The sequence below is a fragment of the Melanaphis sacchari genome, unplaced genomic scaffold (genome assembly GCF_002803265.2).
Source record: "Melanaphis sacchari strain LSU unplaced genomic scaffold, SCAv2.0 Contig24_pilon_pilon, whole genome shotgun sequence".
In the NCBI taxonomy this organism is placed as follows: Eukaryota; Metazoa; Arthropoda; class Insecta; order Hemiptera; family Aphididae; genus Melanaphis; species Melanaphis sacchari.
Genome location: NW_020271125.1, coordinates 2,569,891 through 2,586,322, shown reverse-complemented (window position 1 = coordinate 2,586,322; position 16,432 = coordinate 2,569,891). Strand labels below are relative to the sequence as shown.

Sequence of the window (16,432 nt, the reverse complement as noted above, 5' to 3'; positions counted from 1 at the left end):
AAATAGGTATTTTGCAAAATACGCGTTTCCTAAGTAAATCTATACATAAAAAAAAAAAAAAATTGTGATCGAACGTCACATGCAAGTTGTGTTACGATTAAAAATTTATGTATATAACAATTATTACGAATGGCCGGTTATCTAATGTCACACAAAATCAGGTTATTGAAACAGGTATCCGAAAAATTCCATAAATGTACCAATTATTATTCTACGCGCAGTGAAACACGTGTAACACACTCAAGTAGGTACCTACAAGACTATATAGGTACTTTACATTTCGTTGTCATCGCCAGCCGGAACGATCAAAAACCGTGCATAATACGTAGGAAGATTCGTGACAAAATTATGAATTTTAATGTTCGCATTGCGTTTGCGATATTTTTCAATCCAATTTTCCATTCGTGCAATTATTTGTATCCTACTAGTTAGCCAGCTTGTCACAAGAAACAGTATATTATAGTCGCTGCTTATTGAACTTGGGGTTAATTCACTGATTCACCAATCGCGGACTCTGCAAACAGGCTGGTCTCAATTTACACGTCATATTCGCCGACTTATGGGAAAAAGTTCGTATATACACTCCCTACTCTGATTAAAAAGGCCCAAATGTATTTTTGAAGGAATATTTTCACATAATATTTAGTACACGGGCATTCTCGATTGTATTGCATGTTTATCAAGATAAGATCAAGACCACATATTTCTGAAAATTATTTGAAAATATTTTTTTTTAAATAAATTACAGGGTAACAGCATTTTTCCTAGAACATTCAGCAACTTGCACGCGCATTGTGGGGGGTTTAGACTCATTAAACGTTGTTCTCGCACGCTCAAAACACCGCATACACAATAAAGCAAACAAAATATTAAACTGTACACGAAAATGAACTCTTGCGGCTTAATACTTGACTGTTGGTTATAAAAATTTCGTACATTATTACATCGACATAGCGGCCGGCCGTTTCGCCGCCGTCTCTCGGTCTAGTCCCGTGGGTATACCTACTACCATAATCTCGGGTCCGCGTCGGCCAATCAAAAATTATCCGTGCAAATATAATACAATAATCGTATAATAAACGGCAAAATACGTATATACCTGTAATATATATATATATATTTATAAATTATACATATATACATACATAAATATATAGGTATACACACACGCGCTCGCGCATATTTATCCGACGACGGTTTTGTAACTTTACGATAATATTTCGTACACAACACAACCTGACTCGACTGACGACGACCTTGTTTAAGAATGGCCTGCGATTACTATGCGGAACGGCAGCGGCGCGCTGCGTAGTGAGCGTATAAATTTATTTTTTTCCATTCGGTTTGGGAAAAGAAAAATTGCCAAGACGGATCCGATCGGAAACACATGACGTAGGACATTATAAATTTACCGACAGCGTTGTGTGTAATGGCAGGTACACCTCTACACCTCCCCTCGCCGCCACGAGCATACGCCGGTCGAATGCCGTGTAAAAACGATACGCATACATTACGTTATTAATATTATTATTATTATTATTATTATTATTTCAATATTTCTTTAATAACAAATTATAATAATACACTATCGTGTGTAGCAGGTACCTATACAATACATACTGCGATATTATTATGATTATGATGACTATGGTCGTCGGATTGAGGAGAATACGCGCGTTTAATCTCGGAATCACGCGCACACCCGCGAACGATGGCGTAACCGGTTTATCGGTTTTAACCCGCCCTACGATGACGTCTTCGGCGGAGAAAAACCCTGGAACACGTCATCGTCTGTACAACCGCATTTTTCGCCCGCCGACGAGTAGGTAATAATTTTGCACTAAAGTTGTACATAAATATAATTATTTACGTCCTCCACGCCATAAATAATGATACGTATGGTGTCATCGGATTGGCGAGCTAGGCTTAGGTTTTAACGAGTACCATGCCCCGCGTAATAATAACAATAATAATATTTGGCGTACTAGCTCGCGCCACAGAGTCGGGTGTTGACAGTTGTCGTTCGACTAGAAAAATAATTAAAACCCATATACGAACCGCCGTTTGCAACACCGCAGACCAACGATGGCGACTAATTATTGTCATTATGAATTTATGACGTTACATTACATTACATTATATTATGATCATCAACTCGGTCGGCGATTACGAAATTACGTCAATTTATAAGACTCTACTGTACAGATCGATATCGCGCACAGAAACACTTTTTATGCAAAACAAGACTCGATCGACATTAAACTACGGATATTATGTGTGGTTTTTTACGAGACTGGACTGGCAGAAATGAAATACAAACTTTGACAACGATGGTGCACGGCCGAGTCACCGCAGGAAACGTTCGCGGTGTGGAGTATGCAGTACGTATGATGATATGATTCGGAGACACTAATTACTCGGCAAACATGGAACGCACATTTTTTATTTAAAACGCACGTACGTGATTTTATCGGGAAATATTTTATTGTGTTGCACGGACAATAATAATTATTTTAGACGGCGAAAAAAAATAAAAACTGAATGGCCGAAAACGATCAACGAGAAAAAATATTCGTATAAACTAAACGAATTCAGTATAAATAAAATTTAAAAATAACGAAAAGTGAACGTACCGGGGACGGACCGCGGCCGACGACAATAGGTAACTACTATGGTGGTTAGGAAAGAACGACAGTGCCATCGACCACAATGCCTTCCTCGATGGACCCCACCATTTTTTTTTCCTTTCTTCGTCCGAGCGACGAATAGTATAACACAGTTGACTATGTGTTTTTCCACTATCGTGTGTGACCCCCCGTCTGTATTTTATCGTGTGTGTACGTACACGTTAACAACACGAAGAAGCGCCCAAGTCCACATAATAACACGGTGTCTATCTACCTACCTGCATTATACACGACCCGTAATGTAATTTATTAATATTGCATGTCTTTGAGTCTTCGATTCATCATGATGATGATGTACTACACCTACAAGTCCACTATACGTATATAAACAGCTGTATGGTTTATCGATTTCGATTAAAATACCTGGGTAATTATTGATTGGGATGATCAATAATACGGTATTGTTCATGCCGGTATTATATTTTGTACCACGTACATGACCGATTTACGATAACTCCGAAAAGCTATTTAGAAAAAAAAAATTGTTATTCGACGTAAATGTTATCTAGAATTTAAATTATAAATTAATTTTAACTAAATTGAACTTATCTTTTCGTTGCAATTTAAAATTAGTATTTTTGTGATATTGAATTAATGAATCATTTTAAATTAAAAGCGAATTAGTCATAAATAAGTAATTTTCAGAATTTAAAAAGTAACCTCTTTCCGTGTATACATTGACTGTACTATTTTTTTCATTTTTATTAGATAGTTTAAAATCAAAAAAAAATACTAGTATCAAAAATTATAATAGTGGAAATCGCGTAGAACTTTTATTTTACAAAATAGTGTAATCATTAACACGTTTTTATTTACCGACCGTTCAATTACATAAAACTTACGAATGTAAGGAAGGTTTTGATTATTTCAACTAGGAATTGTAATTTGATCTTCTGAAATTTGGTAGGTAATGATAAAAATCTAAGTAAAATAACAAATTCTAGGGCAGTATTATATTACTATTACTCATCATTAAAGACATAAAATATTATTAAACTAATGTTGTTATTTATATTTACGTATATTATGTTTCAAAATAATAATTATTATAGGTAAATATTTTTTATTATTATTAACAAACAGCGTGAAGTGATTATAAAATAATTATTCCGACGTTTTTATTCTGGAATATATTATTATAATTATAGTATAATTAAATTTGTATTTATAGTAAATCCATTTGACATATGATTTGAATACATGTATAAGGTAAACGAATAAGTTGTTTTTTATATTGTATAATATTAATTATAAAATAATGTACTTCCGCATTGCATCATATAATTTTATGAAAAAAAGAATTTTTCCAAAAAATTGTTGGATTTTGTTAGTATAAAGTTTTTATATAATTTCATTGTACAAAGATTAAAACTTGCCGATAAAAAATATATATCAACCTTGCAAAATTATGTTTTGGTTGCTGACAAATGAGCTTATGATATGATCAATTCATTTGTTCATCAAATAGTGACATTTTTTTTATAATATGTAATTTAATATTTCTAGCTGAAATGTTTCAATAGGTTGTAGGTACCTATAAATATAAGTTTATAGTAAAATTCAAATGAAAACCACAAAACATTTTTAAAAATAAGTAATTAATTCAATAATTTTCTATTTGTTACCTATGTATATAAATACCTATTTTATAACTTAACTATTTTAACAAGCAATATTTATAGTTTTACCGTCCTATAATGGAGGTTAAATTTTAAATTTTTAGGTGTTTAGTTTTTGACTTTTTACTTGACATAAAAAATTTATGCGGTGAAAAATTCATATCAAAATCATAAGTTGTCATTTAAGTCGGTTAATGATTAAATCAAATTTAATAAACCAATAAACTATTGGTTTATTCGGTGAATTAACTTGCTCGCGTATAGATAAATTTATTTTGTGTATCTATTTTTAAAATTTTAAAAATGAAAACACTATTTAAAGAAGACACGGTAATGTATATAAGTATATAACACTTGATAATTCTGCCGTGTAAAAGCGATTGATCTGTACGAAATGCTTTGTACAACTACTCGATTTGCTCGTCAAATACTCAACACGAAGATTTATTTGAGAAATAGCGTAATTAAGTAAAATGCATGTTATGTGTTTAGTCGAATTATTAACATGTAACAATATAATATTATGAATTATAATGAGCATTAAACGAGTGAACTACTCTAGTGTTTATGTAATACGAGAAGAAATACTATACCTATGTATAATAGTTTAAACCGTCAAGGAAACGTAAATAACTATACTGACATTGTTTTATTTTGAGACGAACAATTTCTATTGGTACGCACACACAAATAATTTAAGAACAAAATGTTTTTAATAAAACTTCATAGTTTTCACTAAAAAAGTCGTTGTTACTTAATAATACATTAGTACTTAACCTACTGATGTTATTCACTGATACTTTAACATTACAGGCTTCAACAATAGAATAATAAAATAATCTCACATTATAAATAAATTATATTTCATGAATTTGTGTGAATATAATGACGTTATCATGTACAGCGTGCGGATACACGTGTGACATGACGAAATTATATTATTATTTAGTGTGCAAGCGGGCGGATGCGTTTGGAATTTCGTTTCCTCGCCTCTAAATCGATTGAAACGGCGTTAAAGTTCGATGTAAAGATATTGGCGACGCGAAGTGAGTTTACGGCACAGTCATTTGATAATGCATAATATTATTTTAAAACTTAATGGAAATTCGAAACGCATAAAAAAGACGCAAGCCCGCGGCGATCTGCGATTATCCGAGTTTTCTATTATCGTTTCCGTTGCGGGCTTGGCAATATTTTATCGTTCATCTATTTCAACAAACGTTGAGTGAAATAAATTCCATACCTACAGCAGTGCATACGTCTTGAAGTACTCAGTGTAGGTCGGGCTGTATGCACCGCGACGACAGTGTACGTTGCCGAAGCGTTACATAAAACGTAATATAATTAATTATTACAAAAATAAATATTATTGGGTTGCGCAATATTTGTTTCGTCTAAATACCATTCAATAGTTTTCACTTTTGAACATTTGTAGTGGACAACACTACAACCAGAATTATTGTTGTATAAGACTTAAGCACATGCGCGCGCACACACGCGCCCGCGCGCAAGCTTGTACACGCTTACGCGTACATACGTGTGCACCACTGTCGATACTGTGTAATAATTTACTGCGATGACATTACGTTTAAATAAATATAATATTATGTGCGTACACGATCGTAAATTATAATGTACTATCGACTGTTGTAGGATTTTAAAGTGTTGTTAATATTTGGAGAACACGAGTAGACCGGATCCTTATAAATACCATGTCAAACGGATGTTTAAGCCATCTGGTTTGAACTCGATACGTTATAGGCAGGTAACTTTATTTTATTATACTCGATAATAATTAATCAGTTTTCGTACATCCCCATACGCGATTACTGGTCCGTGAACGGCTAATAGCGATTCATTTAACAGCCTTTCATGGTAAGCCGACATTTTCAACATTGTCGCTGTATAGGTACGCTGAATTATCATCGTGAAACCCAATAATACTTCGCTGCTTTAGTGGGGTTGACGACTTTTACGAATATCGTGTGTAAGTTCGTTTAACGCCATAAATAATTCAACGAGAACCGTTGTAGTATTTATCATTAACAGTAATGGTATCAGCTCGACGATGTAAATCAATTTGTTAGTATATTTCTTGTTCAAATATAAATAGGTACTATTTATTATTACTATAGGTACCTAGATTAACTATAAAAATAACTTAAAAAATCATGACGTCAAGCACGTAAGTAATTTACAACGACAATAACGAACGAATCCGGTTAGTTATATTCGAAACTGCAGTTCTTGATCAGAGATCCAGAGAACAGAAAAGCGGTAACAGTAATAATATTTAAGCGATACGTACGTTGGCGTGTGTATCAGTAGTATCAGTAGTAGGTATACACCTACAGTTGTAATATTATTTTAGTATTACGTGATTATTTAGAGTTTATCCAGAGTCATACCGGGTCATATTCGACGGTCCGATAAAATGTCGTGTTTTGCCGACAATAATGTTTATATTTCAAATCGAGTCGCTTGTACTCCGATGGAAAAATTGAGGTGTAGCTGGTGTTGAAACGAGTTGTTACAGTCCGTGCGACAGTCACGGGTAGTGACACGTAGAATAATAGCATTTTTCCGACGAGAACGATACAACTAAATGTAATATGATTTTAATAATTTTTCACTCCGTCCATTTTTAATTAACAATTATAAATATATAGCCACCGTCGTAACTATTTATCGCGACACTATATTATGTATAGCGCTATCATCATAATGCCGCTATGTTTACGATGACGTCAACGACGACCGAGACCAATACTATACCGCGACTACCGCGTTCTCCCACTGCAACGTTATGCTACTATAATATTTTAATTCACGATATCGCCAGTCAGCTTATTGATATCAGTAATATTGCCATCGATTTTTCCACAGTTTACAACCGCCACTTTGTAATCCTGCATATACGTGATTGCCGACACGAGTGTGCGTGTGTAGCATTTCAAATTATTCTACGACGACGATAACGATGATGATGATGATGATAATATATATATACTTATATTTATATTTATAGTTTTCGTAGCCCGGAGACCGATCGACACGAGACGACGACGACGACCGTGTCCGTTCGTAAAACGACATTCTTCGGCACGCAAGTTGCATAATATGATGGTCACGTCGACGACAAGGGTGCTCAAAATACGTAATTTTCGTCACCCGGATTAGGCGAGATCATCGCGTGTATAGGAAAACGTCCATTCGTCGATGGGCCAACAAAAATGAAAGAAAATATAATAAAACCGTCTACGATTTTTCTCGTGAACTCGCACAAATTATGACGTTTTGACCACTGTATTATAATATAGCTGGTACCTGGCCACGGGTGAAAGCGTCACGTGAAGGTCTCCACGGCTAATATTACGGTATGAATTTTACAGCAGACAATTTTATACAAATAGTTGTCTGAGTAGTTCCCCACCCCCTGTTTTCACATTACTCTTTGATAAACATATTATTTATTTCACGTGTCTATATTTTATCGCACAATATGATAGGTACATGTATAAACATGTCTCATGTTGACTTGTAGCCTGCAGCGTATGTGTTTGAACGATTTTATGTATATTTCCCTCCCAACGGAAAACTATACGTTAGACGTGGCTGTCGGGGTCGTTGCTGTACAGGGAAATCGGACAATACAAATAATATCCACTTGACCCACTTTCAGTGTTTTCCCGGCACACGCCGTGAATGGAAATCATACTAGGTAGGTACGCCCGTTATTTGGACATACGTCGGCTATCGGACTTCGGCGTTAAGCGGCCGAGGAACATATACGAACCTATTTATAATACAACCGCGGTCGTCACGATAATAATATTGTGATTGAAATCGCAATGATCCAATGTCGTGGTGTCGCAGAGGTCAGCATTCAATATTATAATAATTTAATGTTGCACGTCGATCGTAAATCGAATGACGACAACGAACGTCTTGGCGTGAGACATAGGCAGGAACGGCGTGAAACGTTTTCCAGTCCAGCGATGCGATTTCGATCGGGGTAATCCTTAAACAGTTACCACATGCGTCTAATTTTGTTAGCTTCAGTTTGAGCGTTTTTGACGTATGCCTGCCTTTGAAATAAATTCATATTTTTGTATGCCGAAAGCCAAAAACGAAATATCAGGCAGCGAATTGTTGGACTGTGGATATACAGCTGATGGGGTTGACTTGGCCGTCGTAATGCTGTCGACGAAGTTTTCCCTCGTGTGTTTGAGTCGATCGTTTATCACTTCACGTATGTCATACATACTACACATATCGTATAAAATACTGTACATCTATACCCATATCACATTATTATTTACGTCGTTCTATAAATATTATTATCCGTCCGGGATCGCTACTTTTGTTCGTACATCGACATTTTACATTCAGGTCGAATTTATCCGGATCACGTGAAACAATGAGTGTGTTGGATCCAAAATGGAGCAAACAATTAAACGTTTTATAAATCAATTTCTTGAGGGCTTACACGACCATTATATACGCGTTCATACATTATTCGGTATCTGCTGTCGTAAACGAATTATACACATTACACATATTAAGTTCGGTAAAATTCGAATATGCGTGTTTTTTATTGTTTCTTAATCATAAATGAATAACTTTTAGAGTTACCTACTTCAATAATATATAGTTTAGTTGTACAGGCGATTTGTTTTTATAGATAATTGCTCAATTAAGTACAACTATAATAAATATTGAAATACCAACGTTTAAACAGTATGGAATAATTTATTATATATTACTATACAATATTTTATATTTTTGTTATTTTGTTACCATTTAAGTCGTTTTGTAAAATGCAATAAACTCACAAAGTTTAGTTGCTCCAAACATATATTTATTTCTATTTAAAAATAGGAAGCGTAATTATTTATATTGTCAAAGTGTTAGATGACGTATCTATATAAAAACTAAAAAACTTACTTTAACCAACAGTGTTATTATTTAAAGTTTGTATCAAACAAAACGTTTTACTTTAGTTTGTAGAACTGGAAATATATATAAATCAATAATCCTTTTGAAAACCAACGTAAAATGAGGTCGGACCCTACACAAAGGAAAGCACATTTGTCATTATTTCAAGTGTATATGTACTCGTACGATTGATGAAAATCTTCTCTTTAGCCATTGTATAACTCGATTATATTTAAGAACAGTGAAAATTGTTACTTTTGCAATAAGCGAGTGTATTTGTTCAACAGTTTGAAAATAGATTTTTAAATTCATCAAATATTTTTATTTCTTTTTTTTTTCATCTAACCGATTGAAATTGAAACATTTGAAATTAAATTTATTTATAAGGTGTAAATATTACTTAATATAGTTTAAAATTACCATCTAATATTCACTACCATTATGTATTAACCGTGATAGTTGTATGCTAAATTTTAGCAGGTATTTGAATTTTTATAAAATTTCTTCCTTGGATGATTACGAAACGCGCAAACCCGATAAATAGTTTTTTCTCATTAATTAGACACGTGTGAATCCAGGTGATATTCATGCAAAACCATATAACATTTTAAATTGGGCGGTACTGGCGAAACGCACGTTACATTAAAGTATGTTGCTGTTCGATGAAATAACTAACATAACTCAATGTTATATACGTTCAAATATCACGGTTTAATATACTTTTATCGGTAGTTTTTATTAAACATAAATCGAAAGCTTATAATCTGTGATGTATACGTAGTATGTACATAATATGTAATATTATGTTTGTATAGTTTGTAATTCGTTGAAAACTAACCACGGGAACTCGACAAATGGAAACGGTATTCAAACCAATGCCGACACATTCATTTCATTTTAACACTTATCGCGTATATAAATGATTAATATCGCATCGCTTGTATTGACACGCGGCACAATGGTCTGTGTGTTTTATTCCAAATGACTTACGACGAGGTGTTAAATAACCATCGTGTGTATCGTCATTGTCGTTATATACTAATAACACTAATAGTTTACAAGGCGAAACCCTTTTTGGCGGCAACTGTTGCGCAAAACTCTTTATTCTCGCGAATATGGCAAATGACAAAAACGTTTTTATAATGCTCGCACGTGACGTATAATATTATAATTGTTGTACACTGAACGTTATCCGAGTACAGCTAGAAATAGTGCAAGACATTGTGCCGGAACATCGACCGTCAATAAAAAGCAAAGACCACGGGAAAAACAAAGCGAGGAAACTATATAAGAATCACTGGAGTGCTACCACGGCAACAAATGTAATAATATAACATAATAAGACGGAGAAAAAACCAATGACGACACAAGAGAGGAAAAAGAGCTTTCGCCATAGATATGTGCGCCGTTGCCTCGAAACCGAATTATTATCGAATTACCTTCACGGTCACTACGTCTGATAGTACTTTCACTTTTTGCCACCGCCGCCTTCGGAAACCTATATATATTTATAATATAGTCGTCCCGGTCATGTGTGTGTGTGCGTGTGTGTGAATTTAATATACATATATTATATTATGTTATAGTTGTTGCGTCTTCTTGTGCATTCGTCTGGGAAAATATGTATGTGGCCGGCACGTGTCTACGTCACTACTTATATTCATTATATTAAATATTATACGACCGATCGCAATCCATATTCAATGGGTTCGAAGCTTTAATATTATTATTGTGTTGTAATATTTTGTTCCAGGGCCGTGAAAGTCCACGTTCGTCCCATTTCTTATAAAAGCTATACACGCGTTACCTGACTACACGATCGTCCAGTAGAAATAATACGAGAAAAATTCAATAACATGCCGCTGTCCGACTGAATGACGTAATAATAATAATAATAATTAATAACATGTATCATATTTTTAAGATCGTAGTCTGTCTTTCATCACGTATGTATACACCCATGTTAAATATAAATATATATATAAATGTATATCATGACGTGTTTACTGAAAGCCCTCAACAGCACGGTTGAAGTGTCGGCGACCCGTGTTGACGACGCCGCAGAAGGTTATACGGCGCTGAAAACAATATTGTGACCGGATATCATTATAATAACAATAATAGTATCACATCAGCAGCAGCTGTTTGTGTATACAGCTTGTTCAAAAAGACCAGATACAGTTTTACTCGGGAGCTTTTTTAACGCTACGGTCCGGCGACCAATTTTCATAACACACTACTTGGCCCGCAGAAAAAAAGATAGTTTATGAATAATCCGCAGTGTATTTAATTATTTTTTTTAATGTTTCATTGAATTTACTTACATATTTCATCAGTCAGGTATTTACATACCGTTTGATGAAATCATCATAACTGCCCTCTGGCTACTTTGGTACAGCACAAGCCCCCGAATATAAAATGAGAGGTTGAGGTCCTCTCAGAGCGAGTCTCTTTTCGTTAACACGCTCAAACGCGCTCATCTCAACTTTATGAATTGTAATATTACATTGTGTCAAAAAAAAATACGGTCATCGTATAATTATTATGCCTGACGTAATTTTTTAAACAAAATAAAATGACGTGTAATTGGCTTGGGCTAAAATATGAAAAGAGAATTGTTTAAACTGAAGAAACAGCCGAGTGCTGCTTGTACAAATATCATCTGTTCTTCGTGGATTACATTATTTTTATCATAATCTCGTCGTCATGACATTGTGGCAAGGCACACGAATGCTTTCGAACGGTTTGCAGTATATTTTGATTGCGCAAAGAACGCGCGATGTTGTTAACTCCAAAAATATACTGATGGTTTGTAGGGGTTATGCATTATTCGCTGATAGAAAATACACTATGAAACAAAATGAATACAGCCGAACATCAAAACTGTAGAAACGCTGTACGCGATAATAACGTTCTGTCCGAGTATTTACGAGCGCACATTACGATATTATTATATTATTGTCGTTCGCGATATTACACTGCAATCATCGAGCTGTAAACAAAAGCTATTAAAAAAAATAAAAGAAGTTCAAAAAATATAGAATACATCATGTACGTATTAGTACTAAACACGGTTTTCATGTCAAAAAATAATGATATAACTTCTATGATCGACGTTCGCACGTGGCACAACTCAATAAATTTCCTCGAACCACGGATTATGCATCAATAATATTATTACTATATCGAATTCCTTAAGTACGTAAGTATAAGTATAAATACACAAACCGGTAGAAAGCCCGTACGGATGCTGTTTACGACGATATTTCCCAACGAATTATTTCTTGTTATTATCGAAAACAAATTGTCTAGCATTACGAATTTCGGGTCATCAACCAGTAAGCTCCGTTTCGTATTATGACTTATAATTTGTCCGAGTAAACATGTTTTGAAATAACATACCTCTGATCATCACGACCGACCATTTACTAGTTACTACCGTCTTGTGTGAACGAGTTTGTAATTTTTTTAATTTTGTATGATGAATATATTCTAAGTTTATTTTAAGTCTATTAAAATTCAAATATTACAATACAATTAACAGACTTATATATGTTAATAACCAAAAATATAAATACAAAATAGCAATTTATTTTGCTGTAAACAAAATATAAATAAAATAAAATTATAAAACACCGAGATATTTAGAAACAAACAAATTATAATTACTTTTTTAACAAGTATAATTATGTTTTAGAACGACACATGAATATTGTATAAAATAAATTTGTGTATATTACAAACTACGTGAGTTAAAATTTAGTTCAAATACCGACGTAGAACTTAATTCATTGCATTTTTCGCCTAAAAATAATTCGTCATGCACGGTTTTAAATTTTTTTCAATTGTTAAATAGTATAAAGAAAACGAAATTGTGAATGAATAGAAGTAATATTTTCTGAAATAACTTTTCCAATTTCATTGTATGTATTTTGATATTAAAAAAAATTAAAATTAACATATTATCAAGTTAATATTAACTTATTGATTTGTTTTCACCAAATATTAGAAGATAGCAGTTATATGTAGTATTGAAAAAAGAAACAGTTATTTTTTATTTTAAACTTTTTTTAAATGTTTTTTTTTTTTTTTGTAATTCTTTAAACCTATTAAAATTTTTAATTTATTACAATGCTTTATTTCAAATGTGATATATAAGTACGTATATAATAAAGTAACATCATTTTTATATAATTTACACCATGGTTATATAGAACACAAATTTTCAATCTTTTTGTTAACTTTGATTGGGGACCGGTCACCGTTTCCGCCAAAATTTACCTATCCGTTTACCACCAGTAAATTAACATATATTTTCGTTTTTCGCAACCAAAAGTATAGGTTTTTAGATTTTAGTAACTTCTTATTGTAAAAATTTAAATATATAATATATTCAAAACCATGCTTTTTCTTTATTAATAGAAGAGAGGAAAGATTTAATTCGCAATATATACGAAGACAACTAATAATAATTATTAAAAAAAATAAAATTTCATGATTTTATGTATTATCAATTTTACAACATCTATTCCATTTTAGTTTTTGTTGAAGTTTGTTGAAGTGGAATCAGCATAATCGAAAATATAATTATTGAAAGTAATTGTGGTAAAAGCAGTTGATTTTAAATTTGGAATTGGTTAGTGTAATAAAAGACTTATAAGTCAGTTAGTGGTATCAAACTAAAAACTGTTAATCACAAGTTTACACAAATAGAATCATCACAATAAATGTCAATACAAATACACCACAGCACAATCATGAAGAATATTTCAGTTAAGCGTTAAAAAAGCAAGTGATAAACACATCATACAAATGTAAAGCTTTTGAATATAGAAGTTCACGACCAAAGAAAATTATTCTAGCTGAAATCAAACAAAATAGTAATAATATCCGTTACTAATAGAATCAGTAAAAAAAAATATATACATGGAAAATGATAAAAAATTATATTTCATATTCTTACTAATATAAAAGATTCCCATAACGTACTTAAACTTAACTGCCATGAAAACTAAACAAAATGAAATATTTTTATTGATAAATGACGTAAAAAGAAATAAAAAAATATTTTCATGTGAATCAAATTTTAGGATTTTGTTGTCAACAGTTGATAGCGTTTTTACGGATAGAACTTTCAATAACTGCGCAATTTTTTTTTTTTACACATTTTTTATATAATAGTCAAAAAGCGCAGACTTGAGATTATTTTTTCTTTCCTGGTACATTTTTAGCACGATTTTCAGAACGTAAAATACAAGAATAATTGACTTATCAAGTGTATATGGAGATAAGTCATCTAAAATTAGTAAATAGTTATATAATATATTTGACTTATTATTTTTGAATCCGGAAGACGTGAATAATTATTTCGTCAAAGACTTTATAGACAAGTGTCCGATTGATGAAAGATTATAAAAATTTGATGATTTCTTTGTAAAAACATATAGTTCTGATGATTTTATTTATTCTCCAAAACTTTGGGAACTTGCATCTTTAGAAAATTTACACACACAACAAATGCCCGTGAGTCATTGCATGCACATTGTACTTGCATCAAGAGTTTTAAATTTTGATTCTCTTAGAAAACATGAACTGATAAGATCATACAACTTTCCGGTCGTAAACGAAGGCATGGTAAGCCTCCGCCGACAAATGCTGCAACTGTGGAACGCACAGTCGCGTGTTCATGAAAATGATAACATGGAATAAAATGAAATGATACAATCCATAATAAACTTAACATCAACAGATTCAATTAAACACAACTAATACAACTTATAGAAGTAATTTTAACTTTTTTACTCCGATGTGTTATTTTAAAATTATATTTAATTATAATAATCGATCAACTAGCTATTTTTGTTTAATTTTGAATTATTTTGAAAATTATTACAATTTTTAATAACTTAAGATATGTTTACTAAGTAATAGTAACACTGAAAGTTATGATACTTGAAAACAGAAATATATATTATTAAATACTCTCGATAAACAGACTGCGATTAACGGGAAGGTCGATTTTCGTAGAAAAGTAGATCATCTCTACATTGTGAACTTTATAAAATTCTTTAAGTATCCCTTATGATTTATAGTACCGATATAATCTTTAATATTATTATTAGTTATTTGTATACTGTATACTATGAAGTAAAACAATACATGTTTTTATAACAGAAAATATCTACATAAATTAATTTAAAACAGACTTGATCAACATGAAGCACTTCAATCCAAGGGTAAAACAGTATTATCCGTGATAATTTATACACGGGTACATTTGAAATTAACCTAAATTACTGTGGTACCGTACACGCAATTGTGTAAATACAATACCATTTTATCTAATAATTCGGTCATTCACTATTTTAGGTGAATTATTATATTGTGGTAATTACTTATAAATCGTGTTGAAAACACCTACTGCAGTGAAATCATATACAATTTTCAAAACAAGGAGTTAAAGATAAAATTATCCGTAATATAATTGGCCCTAACCCTGTCGTGTATTACGGTAGGTACACTTTTATATATTTATTGTACTGATATAGATGACATATTATAACGTGTTTGTCTTCAGTTGTTTATTGAGGAGTCATTCGAAACGTATACTTCAATAAACAATAAATAAATAATAAATCGTTGTAGTTGAAGAAAATTATCGTTTAATTAATTTATTTTTTAACATATACAATAGAAATTAGTTTTTGAAACATAAATTTTTTCTAGAATGTTATGTTTAAAGTATGCAATAGTCATAAAAACGTTCTTAAAAGTCAAATTTACCATGTACGCAAAAATTGTTTATTGTATGTAATTATTTTATATGTAATATATTAGACATAGTATAGCCCCACACTTATTTTTTATACATGTTCAAATTAATTAAAAATCTTAAACGTCCATTTATCATTAATAATGTGTTTAATATTATTGAAAAATCGACTAAAAACTAATACTTCAACGTGGTTCAATTAAATTATATATGTTTTCCACGAGGAAATGCTTATTTAGTCAAACATAAATCAAAAGTAATTATTGTACTTGACTATAGTTGTTAATTAAATTTGATGACATTTGCAAATTATCGTGTATAATGTCCATTACGTTTAACTCTTAGATATATAAAAATAATAAATCATAAAACCATATATTATGACATATATTGTAATAGATGTCCTCATCTGTATT

The 16,432-nt window shown here is 32.0% G+C and overlaps 1 protein-coding gene across 3 annotated transcripts in view; it reads right to left on the bottom strand.

Annotated features, from left to right (window-relative positions):
• Window positions 1–16,432, bottom strand: part of LOC112595074 (ABC transporter G family member 20) — a 58,380-nt gene that overhangs the window by 21,003 nt on the left and 20,945 nt on the right. The window contains exon 1 of one of the 3 annotated variants that reach the window (XM_025340166.1): window positions 2,321–2,664. The exons of the other annotated variants lie outside the window; for them this stretch is intronic. The gene's annotated coding sequence lies outside the window, so the exon portion shown is untranslated. Of the gene's footprint in view, window positions 1–2,320; window positions 2,665–16,432 lie in introns of those variants that run through there. 3 annotated transcript variants of the gene reach the window in all.